This window comes from Chiroxiphia lanceolata, chromosome 2 (genome assembly GCF_009829145.1).
Source record: "Chiroxiphia lanceolata isolate bChiLan1 chromosome 2, bChiLan1.pri, whole genome shotgun sequence".
In the NCBI taxonomy this organism is placed as follows: domain Eukaryota; kingdom Metazoa; phylum Chordata; class Aves; order Passeriformes; family Pipridae; genus Chiroxiphia; species Chiroxiphia lanceolata.
The window spans coordinates 109,416,757-109,431,687 of NC_045638.1; the positions used below are offsets into that span (position 1 = coordinate 109,416,757).

Below are 14,931 nucleotides of genomic sequence, written 5' to 3' on the forward strand. Positions count from 1 at the left end.
TGGAGTTGAGGACGTTTTGTCATGAAAGGAGTAACAGGTGTAGAAGAAAACACTGAAGCCACTTTTATTTCAGTAAAAGTGTCTGCTTGTAGTTTTCCTTACGATGTTGACAGGTTTGAAGTTATTTCTTTTGGAAATACAGTTGAAACAGTGATATATTAGGCTATTTAACATTTTTTTTCGTGGACACACACCCACACCCAATTTTAGCTCCTGCTAAAATCTTTGTGCAATTAGTTGTAGAATTTGTCCACAGGGAATTTGTTGGAATTGCCTATTTGAGGTAACATTCTCAATAGTTAAGTATCCATTTAGTATGGGCCAAATCCTAAAAGATCTTCAATTGCTTTTGAATGGCAAGTCCCTTAAGGAGCAAATGAATGGTGATGGGTTATCAGTTCAGATAGATGAGAACAGAATAATGGAGGATGTGAATAATTCATTAAAAATATCACTTTTTATGTTATCTTGACGCATGCAGTAACCTGCTCAGTCTAGGCCTCACTTTCCATCTGTTAATTCCGTGTTATTAAGGTTTTGATTTCTCGAAAACAGATGGCTATCAACTAAAACAGGTGTTCACATTGCACTTTTTAAAGTTTAAATGCTGAACAGGTATAACTTGAAGTTTGCTTTGGTACAAAGGGAATTAGTGCTTTGAAAGATGTGTGAGTAGAGAATAATTAGGGGGGAGGAGGGTCAAGTAATTCACTAGAAATACACCCACATACAATTAACTATGGACCTCTGCCATTATAGGATCCAAGGAAAGATGACAGCAGAAAGATTTAAAGGAACACAGTTTCTCCTGAACCCATGTCCTGTATCTCTTGTTGAGAATACACACTAGGAAAATGTGACCTAAATGTGTTGCAATAGGCGAAAGAGGAAAGCATTTGCTATTCAGATTTTTTTGAGTGGCTCAGCACACTGCCACCTTGTTAGAACACAAAAACACAGGACTAGACTTCTTCTGCATAAAATGTCTAATTCAAATTTTGTAATTTGTTACTCCAGTAAGCAATTATAAAAGTTTTTCACATTCTGAAAAAAAAGGTTTGGTAAAATAAGGAGGATTATGTCTAATGTCATTTGATTATAGAATGACATAGCATCGCCTGGGAAATTTTAGGTTTACACTGTTTTCCAATCTCATTTTTCAGCCAGTTTTGTATCTACAAAAAGTATGGGTAAATAATGCAGCAGGGTTGGGCCATTCTCACATGCATACAATTTTCTTTCTACACTTCTCATCAAAGATTAAAGAAGCCCCTGCTCTAGTGAGATCTCATTGAGAGGACCCTATTTTCATGCTACATATTTCTGCATATATACTAACATTCAGTGAACAGGTAAATAATTTAATTTAACTTATGCTGATATAATGAACAATGTAGACTTCTATCAGGCAAGATCTTTTCTTGGTTTTTTTCATGTATTAATTAGCAAACAGATACATCTACACACAAATTCCAAAATATAGCATATTTTACTTTCTCCTGTATGTGCTCTGCCACCTTGTGACAATTAGCAAGAGAAAAAGATGACTAGGTTACAAATTCTCTGCCCCTCTCTTTCTTTTCATGTCGATGTGCTTTGAATGATCGAGAGGAGGGAGTAACTGAACAAAACCTTGACTTTCCTTTCAGAAGCACTTTTAGAGTACAGGCTGACATTGCTCCCTACCTTCTGTGACCATCTGCATTTTCCCTCAAGAGTAGAGTGAAGCAGAGTACTGACAAGGATGTTATTTATCCATAAATACATGAGGCAGAGCCATGAGTGAGGTGCTAAGGATTGCCCCTTTCTAACCTGTTTCCAGTCTGTAAGGGTGGGCTGCTATTGAGCTTAGTGAGGTGTGTCTCAGCTGTGGATGGAGCTGCAGCTCTGGCTGGTGGTATCCTTGAATATGCACACATTTATCACTCTACTGCATGAAGAATAATGGCTGGTTAGCTAAGATACTAGTAAACTTGGAACAGGGAGTTATTTACAATGTACTTATTCACATACAAAATCTTTTTTACCTTATGTTTGAAAGTGCAGAACAAATGGTAAAGAAATACTGTTATCTTATTACTATTATCCAATCAGCAATTGAATATTTTTAGGCTTGATCTACTATGAACACTTCTTTTCTAGGCTTTTACATTATAACTAGACTTTAATTCATTCATTAGTTCATGAAGAGTGTCTATACTAGTAGTTTGGTTTGCTGAAGGGTGCAGATTTGTTTTGTACCTGACCTTGGAGCCTTGTAGCATCACTGAGCAAACCCTATACCAAGAGCAGTTTGCAGATGGTACAGAATTAGTTTCAAAAAAAGACCAAAAGCAGGCCTGTGATCTTGGCATTGTGGCACAATGGAGGAAGACGAAGCTCTCTCCTTCCCCCTTTATACCAAAGCATAGATGTACTGTCATGTGTTGACACAGTTGCACTATGAAGTGGGCTCAGTTCTGAGGGGAGAGTTCCAAAATTATGAATAGGAGAAAAATATAAAATGGCATGTTTTTTATGTTAGTGCCAAAAAGCTCCCCCCCCCCCAAAAAAGACCCCCTCCCTTAGTCTGTTGATGAGGCTCCAGAGAAATGCATTAGAGCCAAGGAACTGGAAAAGACTGCCATGGAGGTCCTTGGAAAATTCTGTATGCAATTGTATGGATTCCATAGTTTGTATATGGATTTCATCACTGTGGATGGAGTTTCTGGGGATATGCTTGCTTGTTTTCTTTTGCTTTAAGAAGTGGGATAAATGGGAATTTAATATTGTAGACATTTCTATGTAGTGAAAATATAGAGCTAAAGGAAAAGAGAGGGTTTGTGAATTATTCTGCTCTACTTCTTTTCCAAGTGAGTTGTTTCCTTGTGAGCTACCATAATATTAGGTACTAGGGGAAGGAAACATAAAAAATCTATTATCTCTCTAGTCAACTGAACAATGGGATTATGTACAAAGGAGCAAATGCCTTTCAATTGTCGACTGATGCAGTTGATGTTTCCCATTAAGAACAAAAAGACCTAGACTAAGAGACCAATGAACTTTTTCATAGGTCAAAGGAAATTTCCCATAGCAGAATCCAAGCAAACCCTATTTTAAAAGGACTTGAGGAACCATTATAAAAAAAAAGCACTCGCTGATATGAAACAAGAATTTTTGTGTTAGTTGACCAGCAACAGGGAGTGGGAGGGCTAATTCGGATCTGCCGAGTCAGATGCCCAGTTGGCAGAAATCAGGGCATCTGTGCTGACTCAGTGCTTCCATACAGACCCTTGGTGCTCAAGGATTTCCGTGCTGGAAGGGTTCTCCTCCCTTCTGCTGTCGGGGTTCTACTGCACATTAGCTTAAAATGAATTCCAGACAGATTTCTAACCTGCCAGAGTGTTGAAGAATAGGAAAGATGGTTTTCACTCTTTATTTTTTTAGTGATTGAGCCAAACATATATTCATGCAGACTGCTTAGTATTTAATACTGTATTTTTATTGTTGCACTAATGAGCACAACAAGGTGGGTGTTAGTAAGCAACTAACAGATGTTTTAAGGCTGATTGTTTCTTGAATGAAAAAATTATGATATGCAATTGATAAGATTATATTTAGCTCTTATGCTGTCCCCCAAGCATCATGCTTATGACAGCTGTCATTACACATAATACCAGGTGCAGAACTACCTAAACCAGATGAGTATTTGTGATTTCTGTCACCTGTTGCTCTTGCTGCTCCCCCTCAGTGGATCTGGGGTGAGGAGGAACACCCCAAGTGGGACATGGAGCTGGCTGAGCAGGCTGCCCAGGCAGGCATCTGGATCCCAGTCTCCCTTGGCACAGCAGGTATGAGCAGCATGACCTCTGTGGCTGCTGGCCTTGCTGCTCTGTGCTTGCTTTCTCTCTTTTCAGAAATTTAAGCATTTATTTGCATTCTTTTTCTTCCCCCCCCCGCCCCTTAATTAGTATTTTCTGTGCTTTGCTTCAGCACTCACTGATAATTGCAGAACAAATGAGCCAGAAATAGGTATTGATTTGCTTTTTAGGTATTTAGCAGATTTATTAGGGATGGTACTGAAACTAATCCTAGCTAAAAACTTGAAGGAATGGGGCTAAATGCAGTCCTTGGCATAACGTTTCACTCTGCGTTCAAACTGAAGCGTGTTTCACATGACTCAAGGCCACAGTTCTGCAAAACAGTGACAGGAAAGTGGGGATGAGAAGAGGAAGCTAGAAGGAATTGAGAGCGGCCCTAAGGCCAGTTGGGTGCCCTAAACAACCAGTGTGCTTCACTCACTCTAATAGAAATGCAGTTAAATTTCACACCATATCTCAATTTTACTCTCATCTAAAATATTTTTTACAGTTTAGGGCTGTGATTGCCCTTTGATGTTACTGACAAAAAGTGTATGTGTAAGAAGCATCTACAAGAAATCTCCGCTCTGAATATTAGAGATGGTCTGTAATTAACATAATTTGTTTGACAGCTTCATGGTATGCTTGTCTTAAAATATATTGATGATTTTTATTTTTTTTTTAATACTTAATATTCATTCTGTTCCACTTTAGTTACATGTCTAATTGACAGAAAGGAAGGTGCCTTTACATTAGATATTTCTTGTGTATTGGGGTAAATCCCTTGCACTACGAATCTGAAACCGGATCAGGAATTGTGAGGGGAAGGGGACAGGGGACACTTTCCCCATTTCCTCGGAAATGGTAGTTAAGTGAGGTGACTGACACAGAGAAATTGCATATTGGAATGCTGAATCAAAGCAGAGTGAACACAGAAATGTCCTTGTTAATTTGTCACTGGCTTCAGGGAAACAGATGATCAGAGATTTTTGACATTTGTAGTACCAGGACTAAACTTTGTTGGAATAATTCCATATGTATATATATACGTAATCAAATGAATTGCTTCTACAGGGAAGTGATCTTATGAATCTTTGAATAATGTTTTGCCCTTTTTTTTTTTTAATAAAATAAAACAGGAATTTAGTTTATATGGTAAAGATAATGAATTGCCTTAAATAAATTGCCTTCATGCTAGGGGAAGTAGTGGGTTGGGGCTCCAACTATAACAGTGTAATATAGGTCAATTAATATGAGATTTTTTTTTTCCCTACTGGACTTATGATTCATTCTTAAAGTAGAGTTTAGGAAGAAAAGAGTAGAATTTTTATTTCATCTGTTCTGCTTTCAGTTAGCATAACAAGCCAGTTCAGATTTTTTTTTCTCTATCTCTTGGAAACTAAATGATTTGCATTTCCACTTCCTTATATTTAATTAACTTCATAAAACATTTTGTGATAACTACATGATAAAATAATTAGAAATATGTATTAACTTATTTTGTGTCATTTCAAGTTTTAGTACTTCTCTAGATTAAGGAAATGAAAATCGTACCCAAGGCTCATATAACGAGTCAAAGACTAAGGATAATGGGAAAATTATAGAAGTATTTTTCTTAGAGCTGTAGCATCTTCAGCATATATTGGAAGACTTAAGAGGATAAAAGTTATATCAATTTTAAAAAGTGCTTTAAAATATAATTTTAAATAGTAATTTTTTGTCTGTAATTCATTAAACAGCATTTAAAGATTGATAGTTTAAAATTAACATATATTTCTAAACTTTCATGGTAGACTTCAGAAAACTGGACAAATCCAAAGATTATCTAAATGCATAGGTAAATGTCTTCAAGTCTGTGTTTGAATGTGGAAGTGATTCTGAAATGCAGTGCTTAACAAGTGATTAGCATTTTTAGAAAAACAGCATGAAAACATCCCATATAAATAGTAAAGATGTGAGCATTCTTAAAAAGTGGAAGGAAGAAGCGCCCTCCAATTTTTACAAGTAGTGGAAACAGTAAATCTTGGACCCTCCAGGCAGATCTACGTTGTTAAGCACGTACAGCAGGTCAGAAGTGACTTGTTCGTGACTGATTATCTCAAAAGCTGGTAGAAGATGAAGTGATACAAACTTTTGCAAAGACATGAATAGGTATTTAATTTCAGACATTGTGACTACCCCCCTGGGAACCACTGAGACGGTTTTCTGTTTAAATGGAAGCTATGATGTGAGTACATAGACATGAAGAGGCCTAGCACTACAAGGTAGATAATAGGATAAGTCCTCTCCAAATGTAAGTGATGCTTGTGTTCTCTTTAAATAATTGCTTCAGTCCTGGTGAACTAATTACATTCCTTTTTTTTAAAACATAAAACGTTGTGTCAAATTTTGTCTAGGTCTATCAAGATGTGGTGCAGGATGCCGGATGATTTCTTATTCTTTACTGGAAAAGAATGCAAAATGAGAATGATGCATCAAATCAGGCAGTTGACAGCTGCTTTTCTTTGGCCAGCACTGTATGTCTATAGATCTGTCAATAAAAATAAAATTGCCTTTGGTAAGCCATGGTGTGGAAGAAAGGCAAATGTTATGATGACATGACTGATAAAGTAGAATTTGAGACTTTTTCTGAAGATACAACTCTTGGAAATAACGCACCTTTTCCAGCTTTAATGCACATATGGCAAATTCCATGATGTGTTAAAAAGTCCTGACCACTCTGGTCAATCAAAAAAGACATTCACTCCATCAGAAATACGAGTTAATTGAATTCCCTCCCTATCAAGTTTACATACATAAAAGCAAGTCTTTGATAGCAAAACTGGTTTTTGAGAAGAATTTCACTAGTTGTAGGCCCTGATTTTTGCTGGGACTCAGTTAGTGACGCTGCAGAGCTGAATTAGCATTGACTCCTCCTAAACCAGCTCTGCAGCCCAGGAAGCCTGTCCATAAAGCTTCTGTCATGTGCTGAACTGTCATTTGCTGAGATACCATGGCAGACTGACTTCAAAAAGGATTGATTGCAAATCATGACATTTTGATGGGAAGATGAGAGAAAGAATAGAACAAGCTACAAAGCAAGAAAAATAGTAAAACTATGCTAGTAGTAAATAACTGGTAACTTGTAGTATGAGTAGTAAATATTTACATAAGTTCAGGTTATGATGTGTTTAAAATTACCCAAAGAAACCCCGACTCTGTTATTTGCACAACTGATCCCTTGATTTAAACATGATTAGTTAATTAAACAATAACAAAAGAAATCTGACTAAACAAAACAAAGTCAGTTATGATTCTCACTAATTTCCTGAGAGAATAAAATGTCTAGCTTGGTCCTCTGAGTTACTAAACACATATTTTCTGAAGATAAAACAAATATTCCCTATCTAAACTTATAATATTTGGCAAGATAAGTGACAAAAACATGACAATACAAGAACTTAGACCTATCCATCATAACTCTTCCTTAGCAAACTGACAACAGATGCAAGAAATGATGATGGATGTATATTTTTTCATTCTTTAGACCTGATAGTGAATATAAACCAAATTTTTGCATTGAAATCTTTCCTGTTGAAGCCCTTACTATACCTGTGAGAGCACTCTCATTAATGACTTTTTTGACCAGCTGTGTAACACTGCAATGTCACATAACTTTAATCATTGGCTAATGTGATGCCATTTTCAGTGAGATAGATTTTAACTCTTAGAAATTGGTCCCTAAGGGGGTATATTAACAAAGCTGTACATGTTTTTGTGACCAGTGCTGAACAAATCAAAAGTCTACAAGCAATGAATATGCAAAGTCACAACCAATTTTTAAGTCTTTAAAAACAAGCAAATAAAATCCAGAACAAACAAAACAAAACCAACCAACCCCAAAAAACCCTCAACAAACAAACAAAAACCAAAACCAAAACAAAAACCAATAAAACCCGAACCTGGAACTTTTTTGGTAAAATAGGGGAAATTTATGTAGTTTCATATAACAATGAATAACAATGCTTACAGATGAACTTTCATTGGAGTTAAATACTAAAAAAAAAAGAATTCTTTTAATTACTTATTTTGTGCTTTATGCTTTTCTAGCACTTATGTTCTAGAACATCTATACTTTGAAAGAAGTGATCGCTCTTTTAAAATAGGAAAATCCTTTGTAATTTTATATTTTCTTCACCTTTATTCAAAAATAAAGTGATAATTATCTGTAGTATATTAAAGGTCAGAATTATGGTTACTTAGTAAAGCTAAAATGTGTTAGTAATTTAATTATATTAATGAACTGCTGAACATCTTCTTTCTCCTTTTTATTTCCCCATAAAAATGGCAACTAAAGGAAAAACAACTGATGTGGAAGGAACTCTGATTCATTGCACTGGCTTCATGAAACTTTTGCACTACACTAATTAGAACGAAGTGACTTCTGTTATATTGTGCTTAACTCTGCTGTTTCACAATCTACGTTCAAACTACTTTAATTAGATCAGAGTATGGATTTCAGGAACATTATAAATGTTGAGAAAAACAAAATCATAGTTTTGCCATTTTTTTCACGCATACACAGACACAGAAAGACAGAAAATCAGAATGGCAATGGTATAGATATACCAATGAATTACCATTGGGAGAGTTTACCACTTAGCTGACTAATGCTAGCAATCAAATAATTTCACTCCTCTACCTCATGTATGGACTCACACTACAGAAACTCATTTAACTATATTGTTTTCTAGACATGAACACAGTCAATGGTTGACTTTATAAATACAATACTGCTACTTGTGATGTGTTAACTGGAAATGAGGGACAAAATCTCAAAATGATGATGAAATGGCATGGGATTTTATTTAGAAACTGCCCCCCTGATAACAATGTAAACTCTTGAAAGCTAATCCTTACAGATGATTCTGCAAGGACTCAGCGCTGTATTTGCTCGTCATCTCTGTCCTTGTTTGAATCACACATTTGGGCTACTCAGTCACTTGACTCAGTCTTAAGAATAATTCCTGTGGTACATGACTGTGTTTAGCTAAGCAAAAATAAAAAAATTAGGAAAGCTAGTGAGTTTGGCTTTGAAGAGCACTGGAATAACTGTTAAAAATATTAAGTGACTGGGGAGGGAAAAAAAATTCAGGATGCACCAAGAAAGAGAAATGTCTCTGTCTTTCCAACAAGGCCACTTTGTGTTGCTTCTTCTGTAAGGGACAGTGAAAAATATTGGCACTTGCTAGGATAATCTTGGTGCAGAAATTTCCCATACATCCTTTCTTGGCAGCCCCTTTGGCAGAGTTTTTCCTTCCTGGTGTTTTATGGTGTTTCACAACCATCTCAAAGGCCTTTTGGAACTTTTGGCATTGAGGTGACCTAAGTTTCCAATATACATAGGGCATATAGTTTGATCCACAATGAGCTCAAACAGTGTGTTTAATGCCCATGTTCATCCTCTTAAGCATCCCAAGGAGTAAGAAAGCAAATATTTGTACATTTTGTAAGTGAAAATGTAGATAAAAAGCCTAATGAAATAGAGTAAAAAGGCAAGCTTTGTGAAGGGGATTGCCAATCACTTAGAAAATATTATGCATGGACAAATGGATGTTATTTTGCAATTTAAAGGTTTATTCATGATTTCCTTTAAAAATAACATACTGTAAAACTAAATTGCAGGAATAAACATGTAAAATGAGAGTCCTTAAAAAAATGCCTAGTCTTTTAGCATTTGCTATAAAGAGTTAACTTAAATGTTTTGCTGCTGTAATATTGTCTCAAAAGGCATTTACCCTGTTAACAATTGTGTAGCCTTATTTAATATTGTTAATGAATTGATCTTACTGTTAAGATGCTGAATGCAACCTACAGATAACATCGTGAATATTTAATCAATCATTGATCTCACTCAGCAGATCCAAACATCAGTCAGTCATATCAGATCAATCTTCATAGTTTCTTTGCATGTTATCAGTTACTTGTTGAATTAAAGATATTTTGCCATTTCCATAAATCGCAGACTTGTGTAGGAAGAATTCCCAGCTCCCCTCTTTGACACCACTGACATCCACATCTACCTGTTCTTGTTTTAGTTACTTTCAATATTCTTATCCTCTCTGAAGAGAAAGGAGCTGAGAGCTCAGCTTTATAGCCTTCCAGATTTTTCTGGCACAATGTTGCTAGTCCAGCTACACCTGTAGTACAGGGTCCATTAGAGGCTTGACTTCAGAATTACTCCTCCTGATAGCTCAACAGTTCTGTCTGTGGCGAAGCAAATGAATTCTGACATTCACTCCATCAGTCTGCTACACATTTTTTATCTTCCAGGCCAGAACACATACATTACACTTTGCAAGAGATGAGCTTTTTCATGGAATACGTTATCTGCCTGCTGCCTGATAGCAATGTTAATGACTCTGCTGATCCTTTGAATTTGGAGAACTGGAAGGCCAGGATCCCTTCAGATCCAGGCATTGCAACACTGGCCTTCTGTTCTCTCAAGGGCCCTTTTTTTATGTCTCACAGTTATAATTATTTTAAAAGGAGAAAACCCCCTTGTTTCATGCCACATCCTACAAGCATGTAGCAGTAAGGTAATAGCAAAAAAGCAGTATCTCACCCCATTCATGAATAAGAGATCACAGATAGCCAGACTTCAACCCATTTGAATGAGATGCTCCTGCTCTATTCTGAAAGTAGCATAATGTCATGAAATTTTTAAAAAAACAACAGAAAACAAAATTCTGTACTTGACAACGTTCCTTGGAAACATCTTTAAAACATTAGAAGTGCTTGCTGAGGTGCGTTCCTAAGGTCCCAGAGATTTTAACTTACCTACTCTTTGGAAAATGAGTATGTAAAAATGGAGAAAACCCAGTGTCTAGTGGTCAAACTCACTGAATATGAAACTTTTTCATAAAATACAACAGGAGGACTGCTTAGGAACTCATCATTGCAACACAGTGTTATGTGACCGAACACCACAGGTGATGGTGGTTATTACCACTGCTCACCTGAGACATGGGCAATTTTGTTCTAAGCTGTTAGAAGTGGGCAGAAACATGATTTTATTCACTCCCCATATATATTTTATTTTTTTTTTGTGAGTAGCAAACTTCACAGTGTTACAGGGCCTTGTTGGCCTTTTTGTAAATAGCCCTCCAGACTCCTTGTGCCTATTGAGTGAATTCAGCCTAGAAGTTCCTGAACACTGTTGATATTGTTCTTCTGCTTCTATTCACCTGAATGGCTTAGAAAATTTAATTGAAGTGTACTTTTTTTTAAGAAATCAAATAGTTTCAAAGGTGTGGTGAGCAACTGGTGAAAGGTGTTTTCTCACAATGAAAGTATTGTTGACTTCTAGGTTAACAGGGTTCTATTAAATCCAGAAATTTAGTTTTGAACTTTAAATGAAGTTACTTTACCATTGGATTCACCACAATTTAAGTGCTATTATCCAAGAAGTCACAACTCTTTAATATTAAATGCAACCAGTGAAATTTTAAAAGGGTGGTATTCAAGATTTTGATAGAAGCAGTTTTACTGACAGGTGCTCAATAGTGCTATGCTAATAAACATGTTAATTCTATTGTATTTTTAGCTCACATTACTGTTTAGCTTTCTTTATAGTATAAATTTAGTAGATACTGCTTTCTGAGACTTTATAAATTTAAGAATACAGCCTGTTCTAAAAATAGAGTACAGAAACTTCAGTTTTCTAATAAAGGCATTTCTTTCATGATATTTTTTTTTGCCTTTATTTCTTTATCTCCCTGGAATTGAATGGGATATACCAAAAAAAGTGAGGAACTTTTCCATTGAAGGCATGTGTGTGCCTTTCTCTCGGAAGGTCATCAAACATCATCAAACCACTGCATTTCTGAAAGCTGATCCACTGCAAATAGATAACAAAACTATATTAGTAACAATACTCTCTGCAAGGTGACTGAGAAACTTGGCTCTAAATGAGGATGGAGATTTGCCCTGTAAACCTTCCAGTGTGTTCCACTGAATGAGAAGTCAAACAGCAAGACTTACAATTGGCTATTCAACATTGAAAAGCTGTGCTCTATTTATGGGGATAAAGAAAGTCTGTCTTTTGCTTATATTCATGGATAAATCTGGAACTGGAGTTTTTTTTAGTGAAATGAAAATGTTTGGGTTCCATTTAAAATTTTAAACCAAGCCTTTTAAAAAATGCTTTAGGGACACAGATAGCTCTTCACATTATTCATGTATTAATGTAACATGTATCCAGGTAATTTTTTTTTACCAGGAGGCAGATCTGATATAGCCCTTAAAAGTCAGTAAAAAGAAGAAATCTGTTATTGATCTCCTTTAATGACACACGGATTGAGCATAAAATCAGTTTAAATATTTTATGTAGATGCAAATATAAGAATTGAACCAAGTAATTTAATATTTAGTTTATTCTCAATAATATTGAGCTAACCTTAAAAATTAAAGCAGGAAAATGTTTGACCATTCATAAAGTAATTGTGCCTTTTTAAAGTTTTATTGCTCTTCAGTTAGAAGGTCTTTAAAATATAATACTTTTCCTCAGAATATGTTTAATAATTCTGAGATGCACATAGTTTTGAGATTTGGGACTTGGCTTTCTTTTGGGATTTTTGTTGCTTTTTACCTTACATGTAGCTTCTGTATTTTTGCTTCTTCTTCACAGACCAAAATCAGTGCTGAATAAGCACAATGGGTACTGGAAGGTCGTATTAGAAAGTGGCAGCATTCGTCAAGTTATTTCAACATAATGATAGGACAAATTTTTTCATAATCATCCTTCTGCTGTTATTCTAAATGTTTTGAAGTATATTTGAGTGTTTTCTTCAGGAAGGGTGCAGAATTCTACTTTTCTTGCAAAATACAAGGCTGCAATTTGTCTGACCTTCTTTCTGTTTTCCATCTGCATACATTAAATGAATGACTCTCCATTTTGCAGCTGAGGGAAGCACAACTTTGAATGAAAAATGTTGCCATTAAAAAAGAGGGAACAAATTGCATAAATTATAAATGACCTGTAGAAGCTGAAATGTGCTACCACATTACCCTGATTATACATGCATGGGTTTTTTTGTCATTAATCCAACAAAATAGCTTGGCAACCTATGGAACTCGTGCAGATTCAGATCTTTTGGTAAAGAAACAGAACTCCACATGGATTTAAATTGATAGCATTGCATTATGCTTTGCAAGGAGCAAAAAAAAGGGCTGGCTCAATTCATGAGTTTATACTGTTAATTTTACACATCTGCATGTCTTTGTTTTATACTATCTAAAAGTTTGTATTTTATTGAAATATAAAGAAAAAAATTATGTTGATCTCTGATTATCACTTCAGATTGCATTAAGTTATAAGGATTGCCATAGGAACAAAATCTGTTTATTGCAGCCTCACTGTGTCAAAGAACTTGGCTAATCTTAAGCTTAAGAGTTTTTCAATGCTTTCTTGCATGCTTAGGCTTTTCACAATTTCAGATTGCTGAATATTTATGCAACAATAAATCTCATTAATAAATTAACCCACAGTTATTATTAAGTGCATTTCATTTAACAGTGTTGTTAGCATTATTATAAGGACACAGAATGCTAGGTCAGGCCACAGACTAATCTCTACCACATCGTCCTGTTTCTAGTATTCTCTGATAAGAGCAGATATAGAAATATCTTTCCAGAATTTTCTCATCATCTCTATCAATTTACAGCTCAAGAACTTAAATATCTTTTGATGTATTGTTCTTCCATGAACATCTTCAGCTAATTTGTTTAAATTATGCAAAACGCAGTAATACTGATTGGTTAGCCAGGGCCCAGCTGAACTCTCCTGTGTGCAGAGAACTCTATCTTTGGGTTTCAACTTGGTTATTTCATAGTTTCATCTAATGCCCCTTATTCTTGTGTGGAAGGATGGGCTCAACAACTCCTGTCCTTTTCCTTGCTGTTCATGACTTGACTGCTATCAACTCTGTATTTCACAGTCTTATTTTCCAGCCTTAAGATTCCCAGGGATACTTGCCATTCTTCACACTGTGGTTGTTCAGTCCGTAAGGATTGACTTTCGTCATCATTATTGCCTTTTCTGTATGTTCTCTATACATGCATCCTCTTAAGATCTATAGTGACATGGCTGTGTACTGTCTCATGTACATTGGCAGCAGCTCCTCTTTGTCCTCTCTCCTTTACATACAAATCCTAACACTGGAAATGCTTTTTTTCATCGAAGACTGATCAAATAAATGCCCAAACTCAGGCTGCTGCACTGCTGAGTGTATTTCTGAAGTGCCTGACTAAAGCTGTGTTTTCAGCTGCAGTGATTATCCTCTGCTACGCTGACGATGAATTATCCAGAAATTATCAGAAAGTGGGAACTTCCTTTTATGTTTTGCAGAAAGCCTTTGATTGTACTGACACTAAATATAATTAATTAGTCAGAGCTAACTTTGTAATCTCACTTTTACCCTGTTTCCCAGGTGATTTTGGACCTTTTTCAGCAGCAGTTCAACAGACTTGTGTGTGCAATTCAGAGAACGTTACTGAATGGTATTTTCATAGAAAAGAAGACTTTTTTTTGTCTTTTCACACTAAATTCTGAAAGATGAAGCATCTCACAATTCTGTAAGTGATAGGCACTTAATGTTATTTCAGATCTGTTTCTCAAAAATAAAGTACTCCATCGTGATGCTTTTAACCAGCAGCATTTTTGACACACTTCTGATATATTTCTTTTGGGAATGTCTCTCTGAACACTTGAAAGTTGGACCAAAAAAAAAAAATCTCTTTACCTTCTAAAATAGTATTGCCAAGACTATTAAACTAGGATATTTTTCACACCACTCCCAAGCTTTTTGTCAGATCAGGATTCAAGAGCGACTTGAAATGACATTTGTTCACTTATGTTCTTGGAGTGTTACAAGTCTCACTGTGCTATCAGCCACTGCTGCTGGAGCTACTGGTCTAGTACACTGCTAGACCTTCCCCAGTTTTAATGATTTCTCAGCTGTTTTCAAGCTTCAGGAGCAAGACATTTCTGGTTCTCATTGACAGAGCTGGAGCTGGGCAGCTCAAGAGGAAATGAAAGATAGCAGGATTTTTC

The 14,931-nt window shown here is 35.8% G+C and overlaps 1 protein-coding gene across 1 annotated transcript in view; it reads left to right on the plus strand.

The window, feature by feature from the left end:
• ROBO2 (roundabout guidance receptor 2) overlaps positions 1-14,931 on the plus strand; it is a 1,060,454-nt gene that overhangs the window by 119,265 nt on the left and 926,258 nt on the right. The window lies entirely within an intron of this gene.